This window comes from Sorex araneus, chromosome 2 (assembly GCF_027595985.1).
Source record: "Sorex araneus isolate mSorAra2 chromosome 2, mSorAra2.pri, whole genome shotgun sequence".
Classification (NCBI taxonomy): domain Eukaryota; kingdom Metazoa; phylum Chordata; class Mammalia; order Eulipotyphla; family Soricidae; genus Sorex; species Sorex araneus.
In genome coordinates this window covers 321,504,489-321,530,970 of record NC_073303.1, presented here as the reverse complement: position 1 = coordinate 321,530,970, position 26,482 = coordinate 321,504,489, and the positions used below count along the sequence as shown (strand labels likewise).

At 40.9% G+C, this 26,482-nt stretch overlaps 1 protein-coding gene across 2 annotated transcripts in view; it reads left to right on the top strand.

The window, feature by feature from the left end:
• The first annotated feature begins 1,039 nt into the window (after positions 1–1,039).
• PAK1 (p21 (RAC1) activated kinase 1) overlaps positions 1,040–26,482 on the top strand; it is a 163,043-nt gene continuing 137,600 nt past the window's right edge. For both annotated transcript variants that reach the window (XM_055126951.1, XM_055126950.1), the window contains exon 1: positions 1,040–1,354. The gene's annotated coding sequence lies outside the window, so the exon portion shown is untranslated. The remainder of the gene's footprint in view (positions 1,355–26,482) is intronic.

The window sequence follows — 26,482 nt, the reverse complement described above, 5'->3', positions numbered from 1 at the left end:
GATCAAAATCTCCAGGCTCTCATGGAGTATGGAAAGGGTGACCTCTCCCCATCTCCCTGTTCTTCCAGGTTCTTGGCAGTTACACCCACAAGCTGCCTTGACTCCATATAAGCTCATTAACGGCCACGATCCAGAGATTCACAAATATATTTTGGAAAAGAAAGAGCAACGTGCTGCAGAGACGCTTCTGCACCCCCAAAGTCACCATCCAGCTAAAAATTTAATTCTAGCTATATCACCCTATTAAAAAATTTAGAAATCCTAGAGTGCGTGTGCGACATCTCATACTCTGCCCCACTGATGTACCAAGAGTAGCACACCACATTTGATGGGGTGTAATGCAGAAGGCAGCCTATCTTGATCAATATATATATTAGCACACAAGGGGCGACCTATAGCAACCTATAGAAGGGCTTAGTGGCTCAGAGTGAGATATAACACTACTCCTCTAAGGAAACCTATTTTGGATCATTTTTAACGGATTATTCATAATAAGCAATACAAAATAACTTATTTAGTATGTACTTTGGGGGCAGGCTTGGGTGGTAATGGAAACATTCTGGTGGGATGGTATAATGGTGTCAGGATTGGTTTTGGAATAGTGAGTGTAATAAATTGTGAAAAACTTAAAAAAATAAAATGAAATAAAAACAAAATAAAGTCAGGCAAACTCGACCCCTTGGCTGCTCACTGGCCAGTTTGGAGTCTGGAGACAGGGCTTTGGCGAGGTGCACAGGTGCCGCAGTGCAGACCTGGACAAACCGAATCTGAGCTCTGGGCGAAGTCTGGCCAAGGACTGAACCTGAGCCTCTTGAATTGCCCTCCGGCCTCCCTTCGTGCACACACGCTGCCCGGGGCCGCAACGGTGGGGGGCGTCTGCAGACTCAGCCTGGGTGCGGCGCCAGTGACAGGCCCTTTTGAGACCGGGGTGGGGGGCTGGGGGGGAGAATCCAGGCACGCGCACGCAGGTGGCAGCGTCGAGCCCCGCCAGCCCGTGACGTCACGCGGCGCCTGAGGCGAGCCCCGCGGTCCAGACACGGGCGGCGAGGCGGGGCGTCCGGGGGCTGACGTCACCGGCCGGTCCCGCCACCCCCAGCAGGTCCGCGGTGCTCCCCGCCCCCTCCCACCTGCGGGGGCGGGGCTGGGCGGTCCCCTCCTCCCGGCGCTCCCCTCCCCGGCGCCGCTCCTTTCGGGGAGCCCCGCGCACTCCCTCTCCCCGCCGCTCGCCGTCTCGGCTGCTCCGCGCCTGCCCCCCCGCACGCCCGGCACCCGCGCCGTCGTCGCCGGTCGGGGTTCCGAGGCCTCCCCGGGAACGGGCCGGGCCCCGCCGCCTCCCGGGAGGCGCGCACGGAAGGTGAGAGGCGCGCGCGGGGACGGGGCGCGGGGCCTGGGCCTGGGCGCGGGGCGCCGCCGCTCGCGTGCGGCCAACAAAGCATCTCCCGCCCGGGTCCCCAGTGTGCTCGGGCCCGGCCTGGGCGAGGACCGCGAGGGTTCGGACGCCGCGGAGCCGGCGCCTGCCCCCCGCGCGGCGTTTCCTTGGAAGTTGGGTGGCGACTGGGAAGCAGAACCCCAGCGACCCCGCGTCCGCGGTCCTTTCTCCGGGGCGCGAGTGTCGCGGTCCCGGCGGTTGGGAGGATCCCGAGCAGTTTGGGGAGATGTGAAAAGTTTCCGGGGGAGCAAAGAATCAGTAGGGTTTTGCAGCCCTTGGAAAAGTCCCAGCTTTCCCCAGGACGGTGGTCGCGGCGGGTGGGCCTGGTGCGAGCGCGGGCTGTGGACCCTCCGATTCTTTTGCCCGCTCTTTCAGGAGCGTTCGGAGCAGAATGGCCAGTGAGTCTCCTCTGCGCATCGGCGTCTCCCTTGCGCCGGTGCAGCTTGCGCTTCCCTTGCGATTGCACCTTCTCGCTTGACCCGAAGGGGTCTTAGAAGGAGGCACTTTGCTTTTTATACCTCGCGGAAGGCAGATAGCAGATTTCTTCCCGGGGGTCTGGACGCCACCGACCCCCCCCCCCCCCAAAAAAGAACAAAAAACCCTTCTGTCGTGGGTTTCTCTCCAGGGGGCTGTAAACTCTCAGCCCCGACAAATAATCAGGTGCAGGGAAAGCCCGCCTCCCTGTGCGCTAGAGACTGGCAGAAGGCTTGAGGGGGGGCCCAGGCTGGGAACAGCCCCGCGGTCCTTGGAGTTCAGGCTGTCCTGCAGAGTTGCTTGTTCGGGTACTCATGGCCTGACTGGAGACCTGGGACCCAGAACCTGCGAAGACTAGGCCCTTCCTGGCCCTGGGAGAGCTCAAAGTCTAGTGGGCGCAGCAGCCCTGCCTTGGGAAGAGCCGGCACCGATGAGGCTGCCAAACCTGCTCTGCCACTCACTTTGCCTTGAGATAGCGTTCCCTGCAGAGCCCTGCGCACCGTGCAGCGTGCACTTAGCCTGCACTGAGTCACGTCTGTGAGGAGGGATGAGTGGGGGGTGGCGAGGGCGCCGCACCATGCTTCAGAGTTCTTTGTGAAAGCCTGAGCGTACCCTTCCTCAGTGGCCTGGACCAATCTTCGCCAGAGAGTTTCGAACTCTTAAACACACAACGCTATTGATCAGCGACCGCCCGCCTTTGCAGCCTCACTTCCCAAAGCTCCACGCACGACTTCTCCCACACCTGCTTTTGCAAGGACTGCTCCTTCTTTCCTGCCCGTGGCGATGGGCCACTTGGGCCCATGGCTCTTCCCTGAGTCTCATTTTCTCTTACCCAGGTGGAATGAGTTGTTCTTGGACCCTCTGGCTCACATTCATGCCATTCTAGCAGTTTGAATTTGTGCTTGACATTTTCATGAACTTGTGAATATATTAAGGACAAAGATTTAGTTTTGTAGGCATCAAGTATTTTGTAGGCAACATTCTTGGCATTGGATGTGGTGTTATTTTAATGTTTAATTTTTTGGTTTTTTAAAAACTTTTGACTGTTTGCTTTGTTGGTGGAAGAAGCTAAAACAATTAGCAGTCGTCAATTTGACCCGGTTCTTAATTTTCTTGTTATTGGTTTTAATAACTTTCCTTTAGCTCTTCTCTCATATTTCTAAATCATAATCAGAAAACAGGAACTTTTTAATTATTTAGTAGAGAGAAGTCTGCAGTTATCAAAAGTATATGAATTTTCATAGATGTTATTTTAATTCCTGTGGAGATGGGGCAATAACGAAATCCAGAGAAAGTCAGGAGACTCTAATTTATTCTCCATATAATTCTATGATCTAATGAAAATAATTTTTGTCTGTTCTTATTTGTTCTAAGTAAAAAACAGGGATAATGCCATTTGTTACCACTAGCTAAGCACAGTGTTTTGCTATCACAGTGTTTGTAAGCGGCTAAATGAAATGTTCGGTACGAAGAAAGCCTTGAAAAATAGAACATTGGCTGGTTGTTAGATTATGGAAAACTTAATGATTATTAGACTATTGAACACCTGCTATATGCCAGGCATTGTGCGAGAAGTTTAATATGTTTTATCCAGTCTTTACAAAAACCATATAAACTGATTGTGAAATCTATTTAGTGAAGAAGAAGATTGACACCTTAGCAAAGAGATTCATTCTGAGTCTTGGTGAAAGGTGGCAGGTCTCATGTCAGTCCACAATAACCTGATATCAGCAGTTGTGTTGTTTTCATCAACCAGGTTAATCACTTTGTGTAGAAAGTATAGGAATGTTTTGCAAAAATATTGCCAAACTAAATTAAGTTTTCTTCATTTAGTCTGCTCTCTTTTTTTGGCACATAGAAAGAGTGTGCAGACAGATTTACAGGTATTTACATTTCTTATTTATACAGGAGAAAGAATTAAACCTTGTCCCGATATTTTGTTCAGTTTTCACAGCAAGCCTGTGGGGTAGGCGTTTCTATTTCACCCATTACTGAGAATCATAGAGATCTCGGTTTGCTCAGAGGGACATTATTAGCAAAGTATTTAACATTGATTTATAATTATATATTTCAATCTAAATGGTCTTTGCTATGAATGCTTTTAGGTGACCACATTATTTATGAAAATATTTTCTGTCAGGCTGGAGATACAGTACAGCAGGTAAGGCTATATACACTATCTCCAGCACCTCGTGTGGTCCTGCTAGCCCTCCAGGTGTGATTCCTGAATACAGAGCCAGGAGGAAGCACTGACCACAGCCGGTGTGGCCCAGAATACTGAAAAGAAGGAAAAAATCCAATAAGACAAAACAAAACAAAACAAAACAAACAAAAAAAAAACCCAACCCACACTGAATATTTTCGGCTATTGTGTTTAGTTGTATCTCTTTTATATAGTTTCTGCTTTCTCATCTTCTCATCTTCTTATACATTCTTTCTTCATATCTCTAATCTTTGAGAAAGGTGAAATAATTTATGTTCTAGGATTCCCCCACATGATCTGATTAGGAAAAGTGTAGTAATACTTTTAGAAAGAACCAGTAGTTTATCGACCCCTTATAAGTATGACTTGGTTTAGGATGAACTCTCTAAAGCTGATCTGATTTTTAGTTATGAAGAGTTTGATTTTACTGACAGAATTGGGGTGAAGTAATTCAGCTTTGGGAAATTCATTATTGTTCATGGAATTTTCTTCTTCTTTTTTTAATTAAATTTTTTATTAGTGAGGAATTTTCTTCTTAAGTATTTCCATTTTCAGCCATCCAAAATCCCTTTCCCTTCAGACTTTGGACATACTGAGCTTGATAAGAATATTTTTCTTGTTTACATAGTTTGCCTTTAGAGGTCAGGGATGTTGATTAATTGTGCAGGACCCCAGATTTGATCTCCTGTACTGCTTGAGCCCCCAAACACTGCATGGATCCCCAAACATTGCAAGCCTATTCCCACCCTCAACACCACACTGGGTGTGGCCCCTGCAACAAGAAAATGACATTAGAGTCTGTCTTTTGAATCTTTTGGGATGATCATGAACAGTGAGAGTAAATATTTATGTGGCTTTTATTCTCATTTGCCTACCTTTCATTTACCCAGTTTTCCTTATTTGAGGTCCTCCCTGATTCCTGAAAGCTGAAATCTGATTCCTCATCCCCATACATACTTTGTGTATTGCCACTGTGTTATCTATCCTTTTTTAGGGAAGAAGACCTCAAAAGAAGAACCCTAAATTTAAGTTAAGCAAAGAACTACTTGGATACGGTGAAATTTCTATTCATTTGGGAAAAAAATAATACCTAACTCTAGAGCTGTAAAAATTTAAGTCAGGAGTGGGGAAATATATATATTTTTTCTACCAAGAGCCATTTTGATATATATATATAACATCATTTTAGGGCCGTATAAGTGAAGGCACTTAGACCACAGGCAGCCAGTGAAAAACCATCCTGTTTCCGACCAGAACCAGATCACATGATTTCACAGACCAGATATTCCCCACCCTGATTGAAATTAATAACATATATGAAAATGAATGATAAAATTTACTTATAGCTGTTAGGTAGGTAAAATTCCAATTCTGTTATGTAGTTGGTATATTTAAATTTTGGCTTTGCATTTAAATTGTGTAGATGTGAAGAAAATACTATTTCATGGACAGTCTTAAGTCTCCTTAAAAATCTCTTGGAATCTTTTATTTCTTTTTTAATTTAATTTTTTGGGCATGTTTTGTGATTCTCAGTATTACTCTTAACTTGACACTCTACTGGTGGTGCTTGAGGAATATGGGTCTCAGGACCCTCGGTTGGCTACGTGTAAGGCAAGTGCCCTACTCCCTGTACTATCTCTCCAGACTCTGCAATCTCTTTTTTTGAAGGTTGTAGGTGATTCTGTATGCAGGCAAGGTTGAGAAGTATTGCCTTCTAAGAGTTTGTATTAGTGTCTTGTATACTTATTAGCACTGTATCACTGTCATCCCGTTGTTCCTCGATTTACACAAGCGGGTACCAGTAACGTCTCTATTACACTTAACCTGAGATTTTAGCAGCCTCTCCTTACTTGTCTTTCCCAATGATTAGAGGCTCTTCCAGGGTCAGGGGAATGAGACCTATCATTATACTTATTATATGAAAAATAATGTTTGACTTGCCACTTGAAGTTTATTTTCAGGACGTGGGAGATGGCAGAAAGGGCTGGAACACATGTTTTGCATGTGGGAACACCAGGCTTGATCTTTGACACTGTATGATTCCCTGAATACCCACTGCCACGTGTAGCCCCCGAATAAACAAAAAGATAAACTGTGGTAATGTATCAATAAAACCAATGTCATTGGCCCCTTTGACCTCTATCTAAGTGGATCTTTTGCAGAGCCTGAGACAGGCAAATATGCAAGAAGACAAACACACAAGGACTATCCAAGCTCTGGGGTCATTTCAGCAGCCATCAGTGAGTTCACAGGCTGGCCTTTTACATTCAACACAGTATTGTACTCCCAAGCTGGCTCCCAACATGGGAGTTATTGTTCAAATTGATAGAGACTATGACAATTTCAATGTCAACCCATCAGAATTCAGTGGGTACATTAAGAGCTGGGATATGTCACATAGCCAATTAGCAGGCACCCTTAAAATAAAGAGTAAAGTTGTGAAAATTTCCTATTCTGTTTTCGCCTATGTTGGCCTTTTCATCTAAATGATCCTAAGGCTTTTTTTGTTATTTCCTGGAGGCAAGTTTGCTCTTGTTTGCTGCAGGTTGTCTATTCTGTTTTTTTTTTTTTCTAGGTATAGTTTGATGCCCTATTTTATTCTATAAATACTAAACTGTTTTGCCTAGGGGACTATCCTCACCTTGATTTTTTGTTAGTGGGATAATTTCTCCCAATAAATTAGGAAAAAAAACCCAAACCAAATAGTTCATTCATTTTCTAAATCAGTGATTGCCCTTGACTGAAGAAATATATGACTCATACTTGATTCCCACCCTTAAATTTATAAGTTTTTGAGAACTGAGATATCTGTAGAGAATTAAGCTGGGGGATGCAGGGAGGGCAAGGAGAAGTGACACGTGGAGATAAATGTTGTTGCTTTGTGAAGATAGAAAAAGCATCTAATTGACCTGAAAAGGGAGTAATTTGCCAAAATCCTCTTAAATGGAGGTGACACCTAAGGTGTGTTCTGAGACATGAGGAAAATAACAAGAACAGCTGCGGGGAGGTGGTGGGGTGGGGAGGAAGAAAGAGTGGGGAGAGGAAGGGGGCAGGAGAGAGATGGAGAGGGCAGAGAGTGAGAGAGTGAGGGGGAAGGAGGGGAGAAAGAGGAGGCAGAGGGGGGGAGAGAAAGACAGAGAGGGAGAGAGAGAGAGAGAAAGGCAGAGACAGACAGACAGACAGACAGACATGCATAGGCATGTTTGGGGAAACTTGAGAAGTTGAGTATACTTCTGAGCCGGTTGCTCAGTGCAGGTAGCAAGTGCAGGAGCAGAGAGGACAGCAGCGCCAGAGGAAGAGCCCAGAGCATATTGTACAACGCACCTTGACTGGCATTATCGTCCTCTTTGCAGGCATCGCCTCAGGTTAGATGGGACAGCGTGTTTCTCCCTTTCAGAGGGGACAAACCAAGGCTCTTTAGATTACAGCGCCGCTGTGCTTGGAAGAGAGCTCGTCTGACCAGTGCTCATGCTTCACCCATTCCATTCGAGCTGCCTCACACCTTATCATGACTGACCCCAGACACGCACGGCAAACTGCTTGTGTGTGTTTGAATGGTGGTGTTGGCTATTTAGTTGTAGGTTTGAACTACACCACATGCAAAATTTAACTGAAAAGTACTGTAGATTTTCCTTAATGGCTGAATAATATTGTCCAGTAGTTATTCTTCTAATCTTAATACCTTTCTTTATTCAAAAAATATTTTTCTTTCATTCTGACAGTAGTGTATAACCATAGAAAATCTAGAGCATATTAAAGGATAAGAGATAACAAAATTAGGAAGTGGAGAGATAGTACAGTGGGTAAGGTGCTTGTCTTGCATGCAACTAACCAGGGTTTGGTCCTGGCATCCCATATGTCCCCCGAGCCCACTGGGCGTGATCTCTCAGCAGAGAGTCAGGAGTATACTCTGAGCATAGATGGCCCCAAAACTATAAAATTAAATGACAAAAACTGTCACTGTCACTGTCATCCTGTTGCTCATCGAGTTGTTCGAGCGGGCACCAGTAACGTCTCTCACTGTGAGACTTATTGTTACTGTTTTTGGCATATCAAATATGCGACGGGTAGCTTGCCATGCGGGCGAGATACTCTCGGTAGCTTGCCAGGCTGTCCGAGAGGGGCGGAGGAATTGAACACAGGTCGGCCACGTGAAAGGCGAACACCCTACTGCTGTGCTATCACCACAGCAAATTCATGAAAGTTTTATTATAGAAAGATAACAGATTTCATCCTTTTCCTTTGTTGTTGTTATTATTTATTTGGTTTTGGGCCACAAATGGCATTGCTCAGGGTTTACTCCCGGGCTATATGTGATTCTGGGAATATATCCCATGCCAGTCGCTTGCGAAACAAGTGACTTTCCTGCTGTTCTATGTCTTACCCACTGCCAGTGATTCCTCACCACCTCTGTCTCTCTTGCTTACTCTCCTCCCTGGTTGATACTGGGAAGTATTCCATCAATAACAGCATTTCACTATGGTCACAATTTTCAGTGAGCTATAGGAGCAAAATGGGTTTCCAGTTCAGGGGATGAGTAAAGAGAGATGGTGTAGCTGGAAGGACTCTTAGTCCCATTATCACTTGATGAAGATTTAGTATTTTATTTTATATTTGGATTTTGGTCATACTCAAGCAGTGTTTGGGGTACTACTTCTGACTCTGAGTTCAGGGATACTCCTTCAGTACTAGGGAACCATGTATTCATGTGGGGATCAAACTCTGTCTTCCTGTACTGAATGCATGTTTTCAGCCACTGAGCTATCTCTATGGCCAAGAATTGCTATTTTATAACATCTCTTTTCTTTATGGTTATTTTCCTCTGTGGAGTTACCTAACCAGTTTGAATCTAAGCAGTTTGATGAAACCGAAATAGTAATTTAGACAAAACAAAAAGCCAGGTTAGTGAAGGGGAAATATTCATAATGACAAAGTTTAAGTTTCCTGAGCAACCTAAGCATAACTAATATATATTTAGACTTTATTGTTCTAAAATACTTCATCATGCAATCATGTTTAGCTTATTCTGTCCTTACGGAATCATATATTTTTACAGATGAAGAGAAGTTAAGTGCTTGTCTCTGGTGACAAGCTGAGATGCAGCAAAATGGAATTTTCATCCTTATACACTTCCTTCAAATGTGGTGTTTGTTCTTGATCATTTGGGTTCTGATTCAAGTAGTGTCTTCATTGTCCTTTGATTTTTAAAAATTCCAGATTTCTTAAAGAATGGCAAAATAACTCAATCTCTTTCCTCAAATATGTGGGCTTTTTTAAAAAAAAATCTACTGTTACTGGCCAGAGAGTTGTTTGATGTCAGTTTCTTTGTAATGAATTAGCTGAAATTAAAGAGAGGCTGCTAAAATCTCAGGGCTAGGATGAATGTAGACGTTTCTGGTGCCCGCTCGAGAAAATCATTGATCAATGGGATGACAGTGACAGTGACAGTGATAGAATCAGCTGAAAATAGTTTCTGAGTCTTTTCTTATTTTGGCCCTGTGGCCAGATGAGCTGATGTGCCGTGCAGAGGCCTGAAAATGCCATGCTATTCGGTTTCAGGGTGCTGGGGATTACCCAGGCCCTGGTGGTTCTTGGGTACCTCTAGGATCACACGCAGTGTGATTCTCATGGGGCCTCCAGGGCTGTACTTGGTCATATACCACTGGGGGACCATTTGGTGCCAGGAATAGGACCTGAATTGCACATAGTGTGCTCTGAGTATATTATGTAGGCCAGGAGGGGCAAAATACACAATTTTGTATTTCATTAAACCTATACATCTTTACTGTGTTTCTCTTTATCCCTTTAGTCAGTCTACAAATATTTGTTTATTATGTTCTCTATGTTAAGCATTTGTGCTTAATATTAAGGGTAAAATTATAAGCCATACAGAAATGTTCCTTGGCCTTGCTATTAAAAAGCTTACATCTGTGGCTAGGGCGTTTGCTTTGCACTCGACCGACCCGGGTTCAATTCCCAGCATCCCATATGGTCCCCTGAGCACCGCCAGGAGTAATTCCTGAGTGCATGAGCCAGGAGTAACCCCTGTGCATTGCCGGGTGTGACCCAAAAAAGCAAAAAAATAAAATAAAATAAAAAGCTTACATCTGTTGGAGAACGCAAGGTGAAGTATTAAAAGTATGAAGAAATAGTTGCCAATTTCAATAAGTACTGCGAAGAGGTTAAATAAAAGGACTAATATAGAGAATTCTGGAGTGATAAGGAGAAGGACATTGTAGTGGAGATGGTACTTTTAAGCTGAGATGAGTAGGTTTAGTTCTGTGGACATCTTGTCATGCAGTTAGATTCCACAAGTAGGTTTAAGTTAAGAGCTGTACTGTTCAATACGATAGTTGCCACTAGCCAGTGTAGCTGTTGAATATTTGTAATAATCTAAGTATTCAAGCCATAGTTTGGATATGCTGTAAGTATAAAATATATTATACTTATTATAGGTTCAAATGGACTAGAGTGATAGCATATCGGGTAGGGCATTTGCTTTATACGTGGCTGACCTGGGTTCAATTCCTTCATCCCTCTCAGAGAGCCCAGCAAGCTACTGAGAGTATCCTGCCCGCACAGCAGAGCCTGGCAAGCTACCTATGGCATATTTGATATGCCAAAAACAGTAACAAGTCTCACAATGGAGACGTTACTGGTGCCCGCTCGAGCAAATCGATGAACAATGGGACGACAGTGATACAGTTCTATAGGTACTGACTCCACTGTTAAGTACCGTATTGTTAAAAACATTTTTTTCCCTTCTCTTTGTTGTTGTGATATCTGGGGGACTCATACACTTGGTTTTGGCATTCACACATATTTGGCTGCAGTGTGCTGGGAACTGCATACTCATGGCATTGCCAGGGATTTCCCTTGGTTAGGTGTCAGTGGTGCTGAGTTGAATTTATGGTCTCATACATATAAGGAAGCCATTTTGCCACTAAACCACATCCTGGGATCTGATTTTGAAGACTGAGTACAGAAAAGCAAATTTAAACAACTTTTTATTTTAATTATATATGTAAGTTAATATTTTAGATTTGTTTAAATTTTAGATAGATATGGTTAAATATGTTTGTCATTAAAATCTTGAGTCTTTTTTATCTAGTAACAATTTCTTGCTTACTAAAATATTGCTATTAGAAACTTACAATTCCATATGTGGCTCATGTTAGTAAATAATGCAAAATGATGTTGGAGTGTCAGAAGAGGTATTTCTTCCTGTGTAATATTCCGGGCTTCTTATTGTCTAGTTTTCCCTCTCAGAGAGCCTTGCAAGCTACCGAGAATATCCTGCCCGCATGGCAGAGCCTGGCAAGCTACCTGTGGTGTATTCAATATGCCAAACCCAGTAACAATGATGGGTCTCATTCCCCTGACCCTGAAAGAGCCTACAGTGCAGCACCATTGGGGACGACGAGTAAAGAGAAGCTGCTAAAATCTCAGGACTAGGACAAATGGATATGTTACTGACACCCGCTCAAGCAAATTGATGAACAACGGGATGACAGTGATACAGTGATACAGTGAATATCCCAGGTAATTCTGATACTGAAGGGGATCATTAAACTTGATTTTTATAAATAGAGACAATTGGTGATTGCCAGAAGACACACTCATACTGATCTACATAAATGCCAGAATAAGATGAGCTGGCACTTTTATCAGTATCTTAGTATACTTTTCATAATCAGGGGAAATAAGGAAATAATTATCAGTGAATAAATGGATTAATCCAAGTTTTCTAGTGGTTTTTATACCCAAACTGCCCCTGGGTGTTTCTAATGTATGAGTGAATCTTAGCCCCAAAATGAAATTTTTCATAAAACAAAGCCCCTCCAATAGGGGCTTGACTTGAAGCTATTTCATAGTACACATCTTTTAACATTTTTGTATGTTAATAACTTTTTTTTTTGCTTTTTGGGTCACACCCCGTGATGCACAGGGGTCACTCCTGGCTCTGCACTCAGGAATTACCCCTGGTGGTGCTCAGGGGACCATATGGGATGCTGGGAATTGACCCCGGGTCGGCTGTGTGCAAGGCAAATGCCCTATCCGCTGTGCTATCACTCCAGCCCCCTGTATGTTAATAAATTTCTTATATTAAAATATGGATAGGGAATATTGTAGTGAGCACCCATATGCTTATAATTTTCTATAATATGATACTTGCTTTATTATAACTCTCCATCCCTTAATCCAGTTATCACTACATCTTATTTTGAAGCACTTAGGAATAAATTGCAGGTTGTATACATTGCTCTTAAACACTTCAACATTCATGTCATTATTTGCTTTATAGCACTTTACCCAATACTTTTTGACATTATTTGACTTCCTATATGCTTTATTAGACCCTAAAGTCCAGAGAACTATTGTTCTTTATACATTGGTCTTTATCCTAGGGAGAGTAAGTTTTGACATAATACCTTTTTCCTTAAAATGAAAGCTATTTATTTTTGCCCACAGTTGCATGTTCAGTTCCTAGGCTAGAGTAGCTTTCTTTATTCAAAAGCTTTAAAAAAAAATCTGATTCAAATTTATTATTTCCTTTAGGCTGCTTCACAGAGACACATTCTTACAACACTTAAGAGTACATCAGTGCTCAAAATTGCTATTAGGGAAAAATTACAACTTAGAGTGTGTTTGTGTAGGTTTTATCTTTCTAAATTTTATTTTATCAAAGCACCATGATTTACGAAGTTATTCATAGTTGTTTTAGACATCAGGAGTTCCAGCCACGATCCCAGCACGTGCCAACTTCCCTCCACCAATGGTCTCAGGTTCTCTCTCCTGCCCTTCCCCCACCCCCAGCCCCTTCTCACCCCCACTTGCCATCTTGACAGGCAGCCTTTTAAGTTTGGTTATTCAAGTTTAGGTTTTATGATTTAGTATTGTTGGCACTATGATGTGGACATTTAGCTCTATCAGTCATTAACACCACCAGTGTACCATGCCCTTTGCCCCACGTTGCTTCTCCCCCTCCTCACCACTCTCCCGCCTCTCCTCCTCCAGTGGGTACCTAGGTACCACTCATTGTCTTTCTTCTCCTTCTGATAGCTTGGGACCAAGGGTAATCTGGGCATTCTCCTTTAAACTATTCTATTTCCTCACCTAGTTATTCTAAATACCACACATAGATGACGTTATCCTGTGTTTATCCTTATTCTGGATTACTTCATTTAACTTAATGTCTTCAAGTTCCATCCATGTTGCAGCAAATTCCATGTTTCCACCATTCCTTATAGTTGCGTAGCATTCCATTGTGTATATATTAATATATATATATGTATATATATATGTATAAACCCAGCAAGCTACTGAGAGTATCTCGCCTGCACAGCAGAGCCTGGCAAGCTACCCCATGGTGTATTCGATATGCCAAAAACAGTAACAAAAAGTCTCACAGTGGAGATGTTACTGGTGCCTGCTTGAGCAAATCTATGATCAACGGGATGACAGTGATACAGTGATATATATCACATCTTCATGTTAAATCTTAGCTATTATACAGAGTCCTGCAATGAATACTGATGTGAACTCATTCATTTGAATGAACCTTTGTCTGTCCTGAGGTTGGCACCCAAAAGTGGAATTGCTGGGTCATATGGCAGCACAATTTTAACATTAGTGAGAGCCCTCCTACTATTTTCCTTACAGGTTGACCAAGACAACATTCCCAGCAGCAGTGCATGAGAGTGTCTTTTTCATTGTTCCCAGTTCTGTTTTGATTCATTTCTTCAATCCACGAGCATGAAGTGTTTTTCCATTTCCTAAGGTCTTCAATTCAAGTATTTTTAATTTTTAATTTTCCTCTTTTGTTAAGTTGATCCCTAGATTATTTTGGGCACATTTTAAATGGGATAGACTCTTTGATCTCTTTCTTCTCCTCTGATACATTATTTATATATAGGAATGCAACCAATTTTTATGTATTGACTTTGTAGCCAGCCACTATGCTGAATTGGTTCATTTATTTATTTTTGTTGACTCTTTTGGGTCTTTTTTGTATACTATTATGTCATCTGGACCCCTTTGATTTTCTTTTCTTACCTAATTGCTCTTGCTAGGACTTCTAATAGAATGTTGAATATGAGAGAAGATTGTGGACATCCTTGCCTTGTACCTGCGCTCAGTGGGAATGCTTTCAGTTTTTCACCATTGACAATAATACTTACCACGTGTAACAAATAATACTTGTTATAGGTAACCTGTACTATCTTGAGGATGGTTTCTTTCACTTCTGTTGTTTTGAAGGATTTTTTATTTTTAATTCAAATGGATGCTGGATCGTGTCAAAGGCTTTCTCAGCATCAATTGATGCTGTCATATGATGTTTATCTTTTCCTTTTCTGATGTGGTATACTAATTATTTGCATATATTGAACAATCCTTGCATTCCTGTGATGAATCCCACTTGATCATGATGTATGATTTTTTTACTTGTTTCCAAAGATTTTGTTGAATTTTTACATCAATGTTCATCAAAGAGATTAGTCTGGAGTTTTCTTTTTTTTAAAAATGTCTCTGTTGCTTTGGGTAACAGTATAATATTAGGTTCACCGAATATGTCAAGAAGGATTCTTCTTTCTTCAATATTTTGGAAAAGCTTAAGGACGAATGGCAGTAAATCTTCTCTGAAAGTTTGAAAAAATTCACCAGTTAATCCATCTTACCAGGATTTTTATTTTGGGAGAGATTCATAATCATTGTTTCAATCTCCTTGCTGGTCATTGGATTGTTCAGACTTTCTACTTCTTGTTCAGTTTTTGGGGATAACATGTTTCAAGGAATCTGTCCATTTTTTCTTGTTCTCCATCTTAATGGAATAGAGTTGTTCATAGCAAACAACCATGATTGCTTGGATTTCTGGGGTAAATAACTTAAGAATCACAACAGATATCTCATATGAACAGAACAGAAAAGAAAGGAATAGAATGACACATTCAAATTTCTAACTGAAAAAAAACACTTTCATCCTTTCATTTCTCCCTTTTCATTTCTGATCCTATTTATTTTAGTACTTTCTCTTTTTCTCCTGTGAATCCAGCCAAATTCTTAATCTTATTCTTATTTATAAATAAATTCTTATTCTTATTTATAAATAAATTCTTATTCTTATTTATTCTTTCAAATAACCAGCTTCTGGTTTCATTGATTTTTATTTCTTTTGTTTTTCTTTTGCTTTCTTGGTTTCATATTGTTGATTTCTGCTTTAATTTTTATTATTTCCTTCCTTCTGATATCTTTGGATTTATTTGTTGGTTCTCCAGATCTTTGAGATATGTGTTACGGTTGTTAATTTTATCTTTTCCTTTTTCCCTCAGATAAGCCTGTATTACTGAATTTGTGTCTAAGTATGGTTTTTGCTGTGTCCCATGGATTTTAATAACATTTCTTTATTATCATTAGTCTCAAGAAATTTTTAAATTTCTTCCTTGATCTCTCTTTTTAAAAAAAAATTTCTTCTTTGAAACAGATGTTATTTAGTAACTGTGTTCAATTTCCAGTTGTTAAGTGTTTTCCACTTCCTCTTCCTATTATCAATTTCTATCTCTGTGGCATTGTGGTCTAACAGAATGAAATAGGTGTCCCCACAGGTGGCTTAGGTGAGGCGGAGAGGAGGTCACTTCCACCAGATCTGCCTTTGCCACCCGAGGCCATCTGGGAAGGCCAAGACTGATAAAGTCTGCGATGAGCTCCTGTGCCACATGGAGAGCTTCACTGTGCCCCCCCCCCCCCCCCCCCCGCCCGGGCCATCAAGCCACGCCTGATGTCTTCCAGCTCGGGAGTTGGCCCCCTGATTTCTTAGGAAGCCATGAACTCGGCTTGGAGCTTGGAATTGCTCTTTGCAGGAAAGGAAAGTCAGTCCTAGGCCTTAGCCAGGATTACCTCACAGAAAAGAATTTCAGGAGGAGCAGTGAAGTGAAACAGATTTTATTTGCAGGTTTTCAGGAAGGGAAAGGTGGGAGAAAAAGTGAGAGAGAGTTGAGTAACATGTTCAAGAAAAAAACGGCCTTCTCCTAAGGCAGAGAGAGCCTTGAATGGGCTTTTGGACCTGCTTTTATGTGGATATCTTCTTGGGTTGCTTTGGTCTGGAATATTCTGGTGTCTTCTTTGGGCTCAGGTGCAAAGGTTAATCAAATTGAGGGAGGGGGTTGAGGTTTCTCCAGTTTTTCCCTTGAGGTCCTTCCCATGGGGAGGGGTCATCTCCTCGGGGTCGGCTGCTGACAGCCTTTTCAGCTCTTGCTTTCTGTGTCCACAGAGGGTCAGCCTTAGGACTGTACTTCCCAGAAATTTCACTGTAAATCTAGGTGGCTTTATTTCCTGGAAATGTCATTGCCATGGGGCCCTTCCCTGTCCACCTCCTGCTTACATGAAGAATCCTTAGTATGATTTTGACATTTGTGAGTCTTTGTAGGTTTGTCTTACACTGTAATGTGTGATCTATCCTGGAGAATGTTCCCTGTGAACTAAAGAAAATGTATATTTAGCTTTATGAGGATGTGAGGCTCGTATACATCCACTAGTCCTGCTCCTCTAGTTCTTCATTAAGAGTTCTTTCTTTTTTTTTTTTTTTTTTTTTTTTGCTTTTTGGGTCACACCCAGCAATGCACAGGGGTCACTCCTGGCTCATGCACTCAGGAATCACCCCTGGCGGTTCTCAGGGGACCATATGGGATGCTGGGATTTGAACCCGGGTCGGCCGCATGCAAGGCAAACGCCCTACCTGCTGTGCTATCACTCCAGCCCCAAGAGTTCTTTCTTATGCCTTTATTAACATTCTGTCTAGTGGGGAGAGTGTTGAAGTATGTTTCCATCCATATGTTTCTTTAGGTTTGAGAACAAAAAAGTTGTATAAACTTTGCTGATCCTGCATTTGGTGTGTATATGTAAATGAAGTTAGTACTTATGGATCTGTTGTTCCCTTACCCAGTAAGTAGTGTCCAAGCCAATCTCTAATCACTTTCTCTAGATTGAATGCTGTTTGGTCTCATATAAATATGGCTGCTGTCCCAGCTTTTATCTTGTTTTCCATTGGCTAGTATAATTGTTTTCTATAATTGTTTCACTCCGAGCCTGTGTCTATCCTGTTATTTTAAATGTGTTTTCTGTAAACAGAATATGGATGGATTTTGTTTCCTGATCCATCTTGCGACTCTGCCTTTGGATGGGAGAGTTTAGTTCATTTACATTCTGAGAAATAATTGATATAAAGGGCTGTGTTGCCATTTTACTGTATGGGATTGTTGCTGCTATAATTAGCTATTTAGTTTATATAAATGGTCTTTCAGTATTTCATTCAGCACCAGTTTAGTTGTAGCGAATGTTGTCAGCTCTTGTTTGTCTGAGAATGTTTTTATCCTTCCCATCTGTATGAGCCTTGCAGGGTAATGGAATCTAGGTTGAAAGTTTTTTTCAGTTAGTAATTTGAATATGTCATTCCATTCTTTTCTTTCCAGTTCTGTTTCATCTGAGTTATCTGTTGTGATTAAGTTATTTACCTTTATTTAAAATTTCCCTTCTCTCAATGCTTTAAGTAGTCTGTAGCTCTTTTTGGATCTTGCTGTTTTGATTACTATATATCTTGGCGTTGTTCTGTTTGTGCCCACTTTGCTTGGTACTCTTTGGGTCTCTTGAATCTGTACAACAGCCTCCCTCCAGGAGTACAAACATTCTCAGCTATAATCTTTCCTACTGCTTGTTCTTGCCCTTTTCCTGTTTCCTCTCCTTCTGGTATTCCTATAATTTGAAGATTATTCAAAGATTATTCTTATTGTTGTCTGTTACTGTCATCTGTGAGTTACAAAGAACGTGGGTGTGCAGAACACGAGTATTTGGTGGCCAAAAACCGTTCCCCAAGCCAGCCCATGGTGATGAATGGACGAAGGACAGAGGAATGGGGGAACGAAGGAACGGACCCCCAGACTAGTTGGTAGTCAGGGACTCTTTATTTCATTCTCATCCTCATCCTGACAGCTTCATTCTCCTACAGCATAGTTGTTTCTTTATGGCATAGTTATTTTTTCCTTTACCCCACTACAGTGTCAATATTTTCTTCCTGAGCATCATCAGATCTCTGTCCCCTCTCTTTCCTTACAGCATAGTTATAAAGAAATTATGAAGGGTGGGGTTGAACATTATCATAACAAAAAACAGATGTAAAGCCACTCCTTCAGGGGAAATTCTAGGAGATTAACTCAAGAATGAAATCTCATCTGAGGGTTCAGCACTCCAGATTACTAGGAGATCCACTCAAGGGTGGGATTCCATCCAGAGTGTATTGCTTTCTCCTTTCCTCAGCTAGTAATCTATTTAGTCAATCATAGTTAATTTGCTTCTTATAATATTTCTAGTCATTTTGTATGAACACAGTAAGAGGTATATTAAGTTTAGAGGTTGCTCTTTTGGGGGACATCTCGCTATATATCCCAGACTACAGTTTTCAGGCCAGGTTAGTCTTTCTTAACCCCAGCAGGGTTCTTACTCATTACATCTTTTTGGGTTGTGGCAGAGTTTGTCCCATGACCGTGCGCTTAACTTATTATACTTCTTTTGGCACTTACTTTAGCCCTTTTCAATGCCAAGGTAGCTTACAGCTTGCCCTGGGTCCATCTTTCTTCCTTGCTGGGACCCTCTATTTGGAGGTGTTAGGAACTAAGGGCAACTGAGGCTTAAGTCAGGTAAATATGACGAATGCCCAGGAGTAAATGTTATTCGGAGTCAGTTAACTCCCATGTTACTAAAGCACAGAATCAACTGTCTTCCCATCAACTGTTATACAAAAAGGACATCGCTAAACCCTGCAAAGGACATAAAGGAAAGAGAAAAGCAATATAGGATTATTAGTGCCTGATGGAATTGGGTGTGCCTCAGGGGCACTGTTGTGGGAGTAGCTCAATAAACCTAGACTCCCTGCGGGAGGAGCAAGGACAACCCAGTGTTATCTGACACTCCTGGTGCTAGAAGATAGTCCAGTGGTTTCTGTACCTGTCTGGTGTGTGCTGAGCTGGGCTCCATTTTCAGCAGCACACAGTTCCCTTAGCACTGTTGGGTGCAGCCCTGAAGAAGGATCTGAAACCAGTTTTATCCAACAGCTGCCCATTACATTCTCTCCCATTCTTTTGCTTTTCTTTTCTTTTGCCTCTTATCCATCTTGTTTTGTAAGATCTGAGGCTACACCTGGTGCAGACTGAGGGACAGAGACAAGTGAAGTGAAGAAATAAGAATTTATTGAGATGCACTCCCACTGGGCCCTACAGACCCATAGTGAGTTTGGGGTCAGAGCCTCACCTGGTAGAGACTCTGGGTTTTTAAAGTTTCTGCTAAGGAAAGGGGATGAAGGACAAGGTAGTTTCTGTGACAGAAAGAGAACAAAAGAAAGGTGAGTGCTCTCTCTTGACAGAGGAAGGTGTGGTCAGTCTGTCATTCCTTATGCTCCCTAATGGAATATAGCCCTGTGCTTATTGCAGGGCATGGGGGGTGGGGGGTGGGGTGATCTTTAATTCCAGCAATGTGTCACACTATCTCATCCGCTGGCCATTTGGTCCTGAGCAAATCTTACACTCTTCAAGTTCATTTAGATGGCTCTCTGCCTGTGCAGTTCTGGAGTTATGGCCTGCTATTGTGTTCTTTATTTCTTTTAACTCATTTTGTATGGAACCTGTAATTCTCGGAATCAGTATTTCTTTGAGTTGGTCGAATTTGTCATCTAGCTTCATTTCATTGGCCTGTTTTTGTTTAGCTTTTATTGCTATTGTAGTGAGTGTTGCTTTCACATCCTCAGTGACCGTGCTCAGGAATTTCATGGGCTGGAGGGCTTAGCCTCGATTTATATCTCTGTTTGACACAACATTTGTGTCCTAAGTTTCCCAGTTGTCCTTTGTGTTTTATGTGGGTTAATGGTGGAGTTTTAGATTCCCAGTTACTAGAAATGAACGTATCAGTTCTAAGAAATCAGTTCTTAGAACTGATTCGTTCAATGGCTTATAGAAGAGAGCAACTGATAATACTTTTGTTCAGATCTTTTCCTTTACTGCGTAGTGCTATTTGAGTATGACAAAGGGTCTTCAACAAGTCACTCCATTAGTTAACTGAGATTGATGACTTCTAAGTTTAGTGGAGTGTGATGGTTGCATCCCACTGGCTTCAATATGAGGAGTGTAATAATCTCATAGGGATGCTCTAGCAGATAATGCTGTGTGTCAGAGCTGACTGGGCCAGAGGGTGTGGGTGGACAGACTCCTGTGCTCAGATGCACACCCCTGGGCTTGGAGAATAAAAATTGATGCTTAAGCATGTGACTTCCTGATCTAGGGACTGGGATTAGCAGGGAGGAGGCTCTCAAGGTCCTGGGCATAGGGCTGTCTAACTGCATCTTGACATTAAAAAAAAAAATTTTTTTTTTCATTTTGGATTATACCCGGCGATGCACAGGGTATACTCCTGGCTCTGTACTCAGGAATTATTCCTGGTGGTGCTCGGGGGACCATATGGAATGCTGGGAATGGAACCCGGGTTGGCCTTGAGCAAGGCAAATGCCCTATCTGCTGTGCTATCTCTCTAGCCCCCAAATCCTTTTTTTCAAATAATGAAAATGGAGCTATATTTCAAACTGAGGTCCCTCTGATTTCTTTAAAAAGTAAATTTGTTTATTTTTTTCAAGTTCTACAAATAATACAGAATCCTTAAAGTGTTGAAGTTTAGAGAAGAGAGAGAAGAGTCTTACTGTGCTGAATTGTTGGTGCACATATCTCAGATCTTGTCCAATTTGAAGGCACGGTCTAATTGAACGAGATTCAGGGGCAGGATAGCTCATGTAAAGGGTCAGGCGCTTGGCACACAGCTGACCTGTGCTCTTGGTCCCTGGCACCAATATAGTTCCCCAAGTCCTGTCAGTAGTGATGTGTGAGCACGGAGTGAGGTGGAAGCCCTGAGCACTCCAGCCACAAAATGCCTGCCACTCCCCGCCACCCAAATAATAATATTCAGTCATGACTTCACCACTCTTATGAATAAATCTTTCCTTTTCCTTATGTTTGTTAATGCATCGTTGTCATTGCAATTAGACCGATATTTCCTTGTCCTTTTAGTTGACCTATAAACATTTTTCCATGGTAGTTACTCCTTAGTGCTTTTTATACAGTTTTACGTGATATTCCATAATTGATCTAAAACTATGGTATATGTGTGTGTATAAATATACATATATAGCACTGTAGCACTGTCATCTCGTTGTTTATCGATTTGTTTGAGCAGGCACCAGAAATGTCTCCATTGTGAGACTTGTTTAAATAAGAGAAGCAGCTGATAGAATTCTCTCAGGAAAACCTGAACTTTGTTTTTTGTTTTGGAGGCCTTTCAGCTGACTAGGTAAACCTTGCCTTGATTATGAAGAATAAGCTGCTTTATTTAAAGTCAACCTAATGTTTACTGCATCAACAAAATAACTTGACAACTGTAATTAGACTAGGGTTTAGTTGAATTGGGTATTATAGCCTAGCCAAGTTCATCCACAGAATTAGCCATCATGATAATTTGGGTCTTATTTTCCAATTATTGTAATTGGGGGTGTGGGGCTGTCTTTGAGACTGCTTCTGGGTCTGTGCTCAGAGACAGCTCCCGGTGGTGTTCTGAAACTGTGTGGTTCTGGAGTTGAATCCAGCTCGTCAGCATGTAAAGCTTGTTTTTAGCCCTTTGGCCCATCTCCCCCATTATTGTAATTTTATCTATGAAGCTACATACAACTTTCTCCTTTCATAGATTATTTTTTTAGAATTAATTCCCATGGTTGGGAGGTTGTTGGGCCAGGAGTGTGGAGACCTAATAGGGTTTAATATTTGCCAGCTCAAAACAGTCTTTCAGGCCTTCTTTTAATGATACTTTAGGTGATGATTTACTTAATAGACTCATTTTCCAAAACTGCCCTCGCCCCTCTGTTCTTATTGTGCTTGAAGGGTTAGTTTCAGTTTTCCCTTCAGTCTCCACCCGCATCCTTTTGCCTTATCCATCACAGACAGAACAGAAGCTTCATGTTCCTATTTCTAAATCTTAAGAATCTTGCAGAGATTCACATTCATTTTTGCCTGTGCGTCTTCCTTTGTATTGGAGGAAGTGACTCTCTTTCAAGAAAGCCCCGTTCTGAAAATGTGATGCTTACTACAATAAGGTTCAAATGTAAAGTAAAATTTAGTGCAATATGTTTTAGATGCCAGAGTGAAACACTTAATGATGTAAATGAGAATCAGCAGTAAACTAAATTGTACTAACTGATTTGAATTTTCTTATTTATGTTGGTTAAAGTCAGATAGTAATTAATCATTACAAATTGACTTGCTGATATATCTTCTGATAATTCCATTTGCCATTTAAAAATTTTTGTTAGAGCAAGTAGAATGAAATATATTTGTTATGTGCCTGCCGAGGATGCAGGCTGGGGGATGACAGAGACTCTGGGAATAAATCACTGTATAAATTACTGTGTCTAAATTGTAAATCACTGTGTCTAAAGTAAGAAAAAGTGTTTTTTTTTTATGCTAAAAATGAATGTACACAGGCAGTGATGGGTATGTTGTTGGAACATTGCATGCTTGAAACTTTATTAACAGTATTGTAAATCATTGTGTGTAAATAAAAATTTTAAAGAAGAAAGATCTGTTCCTTCCCATGATTTTATATTCATTCTCATGGTCTTAGAAACCTTACTTTGCTTTATCTTTACATGTTGCTTTCTTCTGAGGCATGGCTAAAAGAAAATAGCTTTCCCCTGAGATCTAATTCTCTTTTCCTTTTTCTCAAAATTAAATCTTTTGGTAATTGTTTATAACTTTTGTTTCTACTTTTTGCCTCCATCTTACTTTATTCATAATGAACCCCATGGTGCCAAATCCACTTAAAAATAAACAAAAAAATCTCCAAACCATAGATCCCCAATAATCCTATAATATAAAAATATTCAGTTGTTTACCTTCTGAGCACTGCCAGTAGTAATCTCTGAATACTGAGTCAGGAGTAGCCCCTCAGCACTGCCGGGTGTGGTCCCCACCAAAAAACCCAAATCCCCCCAAGTCAGTTGTGGTTCATATTTTATATTTTAAAAACATTTGAACCAAGCTATATAGAAAGCTGCATAGAGAGATTGGCTCTCTCTTTTATCTCTTTTCATTCCCTAAGTTCCTCCCTGTCCCTTGCATTATAATCTGCAGAGAAATTCATGCATTACCCATAGGAACAGGCCACTTTTAAAATAAGTCCCACTCAAATATCCCTTTCTGCTTACCATTAGATTTTTCTCATAGCAAGATACTTAATTCCTGATGGTATGGCACAAGTAGATTATAAAATTGAAAATTGATGCAAAATATAAAAAATATTAAGAATTTGAAATGAAATAATAATGGAAAATGATGAACCTCAAACAAAAAATCATTGACAGTTAGATAAAGTTAGATTGGTTTAAACCTAATTTGGTTTAAACCTGGTTGAGGGGAAAATTGATCAGAGGACAGTGATTTGAGTTACAAAGGATTAAGAATCACCCTTGAAAAAATTGGTGAAGCTCTTAATTACTTTTACAAAATTGATCTTAATGTGTTTTTGAAAAGCAGATGTGAAGTGACAGATATATTTTGGGTTAAGAATGACCTTTAGTGGTAATTGTGACTTAAATTTTATTATATTAGGAATAACAAATTTTGTTCTATAGTTAGCTCAATAAATTAAGATCAATAAACTTAAAAATCTACTGGGAAATTTGGGTCCCCATCCATCAGTTAAATGGCAGTTTGGGATATTATCTTCAGATAATTCTTTTGTATATTCCCTCATTAAATTACATTCTCTGAGGTGGGGAATGTCTTTACTCACTATATTCCCAACTCAGAATCTCATAAGAGTAGGTACCTAACAAATGCATAGGGATAGGAAGAATAATAATTGAAGGAATTTGGAAAAGCTCCTTAAAGGGTTTTGTTTGGCACAGAGCTTGTGTGGCAGATGAATGAATAGGGTCTGATTGGTGCAGTTTGGTACAAAAGGAAAGCCTGTGCTATTTTTCTTTTTTGCCAGCTCCTGCCTAGTATGTATTTTAGTATTCATAATCTGGTCTCTTCTCAAAAGCTGTTGTTCTCATTGTAATTCTTCCTGGAGATTGAGAGGAAAAAGGCTTGGGGTTGCTGCCTGGGTATCCACATTCATGAGCACTTAGAAATGCAAAGGGACCAAATAACCATGTGTGACCTAGACAGATCCAGGTCAGCCAGTCATTGCTGTCCTGTCTCTCCCTTTTGTTCTCTGGCTTTCTAGCTGCTGCTGTTTGTGCTACAGATGTTTTACACTAATTTTAATAATGCTAATGTGCCCCCAAAGAAGTACCGGTCCCATCTGGTAGATAAGAACTATGTAGTACCAAACTTCAAAGTATCTTTTCAGTAACAATTGGACCAAGTACATGAATATCTTTCACATTGTTCCTTTCACATTGTTTTTGAAGTTATCTAAACAGAAGCTGAAAGTGACCATAGTTTAGATACACCGACCTTTCATTTTATGGACTAAACTGAATTACAAAATTGCAAAGATATTTGTGCTTGAGTTTCAAGTGGACAATGTTCCAATACCAATCTGAATGTAGTTCTTAAAAAAGCTACCCTTAGAGGTGATAAAGCTCATGTCAGATTAATGTTTTCATGCCTTAAACATGAGAAACAGAGTTCTTTCTCATGTAAATATATTTTGTCTTTTTGTATTGAAAAGCTTTGCCACTGATCCAACTTTCAATCCTATAGCCCTTCCACTTCCTGACTATGATATGGGAGGTGTTATTTAACTCTGTATTATGTTCTTATCCTTAAAATAATCCTAATAATAGTACATGCTTCATAATTTTTTTTTACTAGTATTATGTGAGGCAATAATTGTAAAGCATATAACATTTCTGGCAGGAGATTCTGGCATATAACATTTGCTCACTTAATGTTGGCTATCATTATTAGAATAGGGAAGTTAAAATAAACCTAAGTATTCATAATTTTATGTGACTTAATTTATAGAACTGTCCTTGAAATCTTTGTTTCTAGTTCTCTTTCATTTGGGATCTGTCTTGTGAAAGCAAAGACCTCTAGTTATTTACCTTATCACTCCAGTGTCTAGAGTAATTTTTTGTGAATAGTAGATGCTAATATTTAGTGACTTAATAAATTCTCCTAGGGAACTATCCTCTGATCACACCCAGTTTTAGATATTTCAGTGACTTAAATTTGCATTGTGAATTTGCACTTGTCTTTGTAGTCTTTATGTTGTGTGCGCATCTCCTTGGATGTCTTTGCTTCCGTCTATGTTGTAAATCTTCAAGAGTGGGAGATTGTAAACTCTGGGAATTTCCCTAAGCCGAACATAAAAATTACATGTATTCAACACTAGTTTCTTGAGGAAAATCCAGCATATACTGTGGAACCATTGCTAACTCTGAGAAGTTACTCACAGCCAGTCTTGGTGCATCTTTGTAGCCTTATTGTGAGTGTAGATTTTTTTTCTTGTAACTTATCTTTTTATCAAATCAGCTATGAATTACAAAATTGCAAAGATATTTGTGCTTGAGTTTCAAGTGCACGATGTTGCACTTGAAATGTAGTTCTTAGCCCTACTCTGTTCCTCTCCTTCCTCCCTGTCTGGCAGATGTCTTTCTGTTTCCTTTCCAGGGCTCATTCTTTTCTGTCAAGTTCATTTTCTTTCCTTCCCTTGTGATTAATTCCTCTTTATGTAAACGCTCATGGAGGAAGAGGGTAAGGTGTATAAAAGGGGAAATTTTGAGAAAGGGTGTTTCATACTAGGGTAAGACAAAGAGAGGACAGGGTCAGATGTTACAGGAATCTGATACTACTATTATTTTATCTTTAGTGCAGATTAGTTTATTGGTCAGGGTTCTTACTAATATGATCATGCAACAGAATCTACATTAGACAGCACAAAGAAAAAGGATTTACCAAAGGGTAGCACTGTAGCACTGTCATCCCATTGTTCATTGATTTGCTCGAGCGGGCACCAGTAATGTCTCCATTGTGATAATTGTTGTTACTGTTTTTGGCATATTGAATACGCCATGGGTAGCTTGCCAGGTTCTGCCCTGTGGGCAGGATACTCTTGGTAGCTTGCCGGGCTCTCCGAGAGGGGTGGAGGAATTGAACCTGGGTGGGCCGAGTGCAAGACGAACACCCTACCCGCTGTGCTATCGCTCAACCAAAGGGTACAAGATTAAAAAGTTGTTGGGAAAGTAAGAAATGGGACTGTGACTAAGATTTCAGAAACAGACTCTCCAAACTAAGTGAAGGATTGAACTCTCAGTTTCCCAGTCCAGATGCTGGCAATCTGAAGCT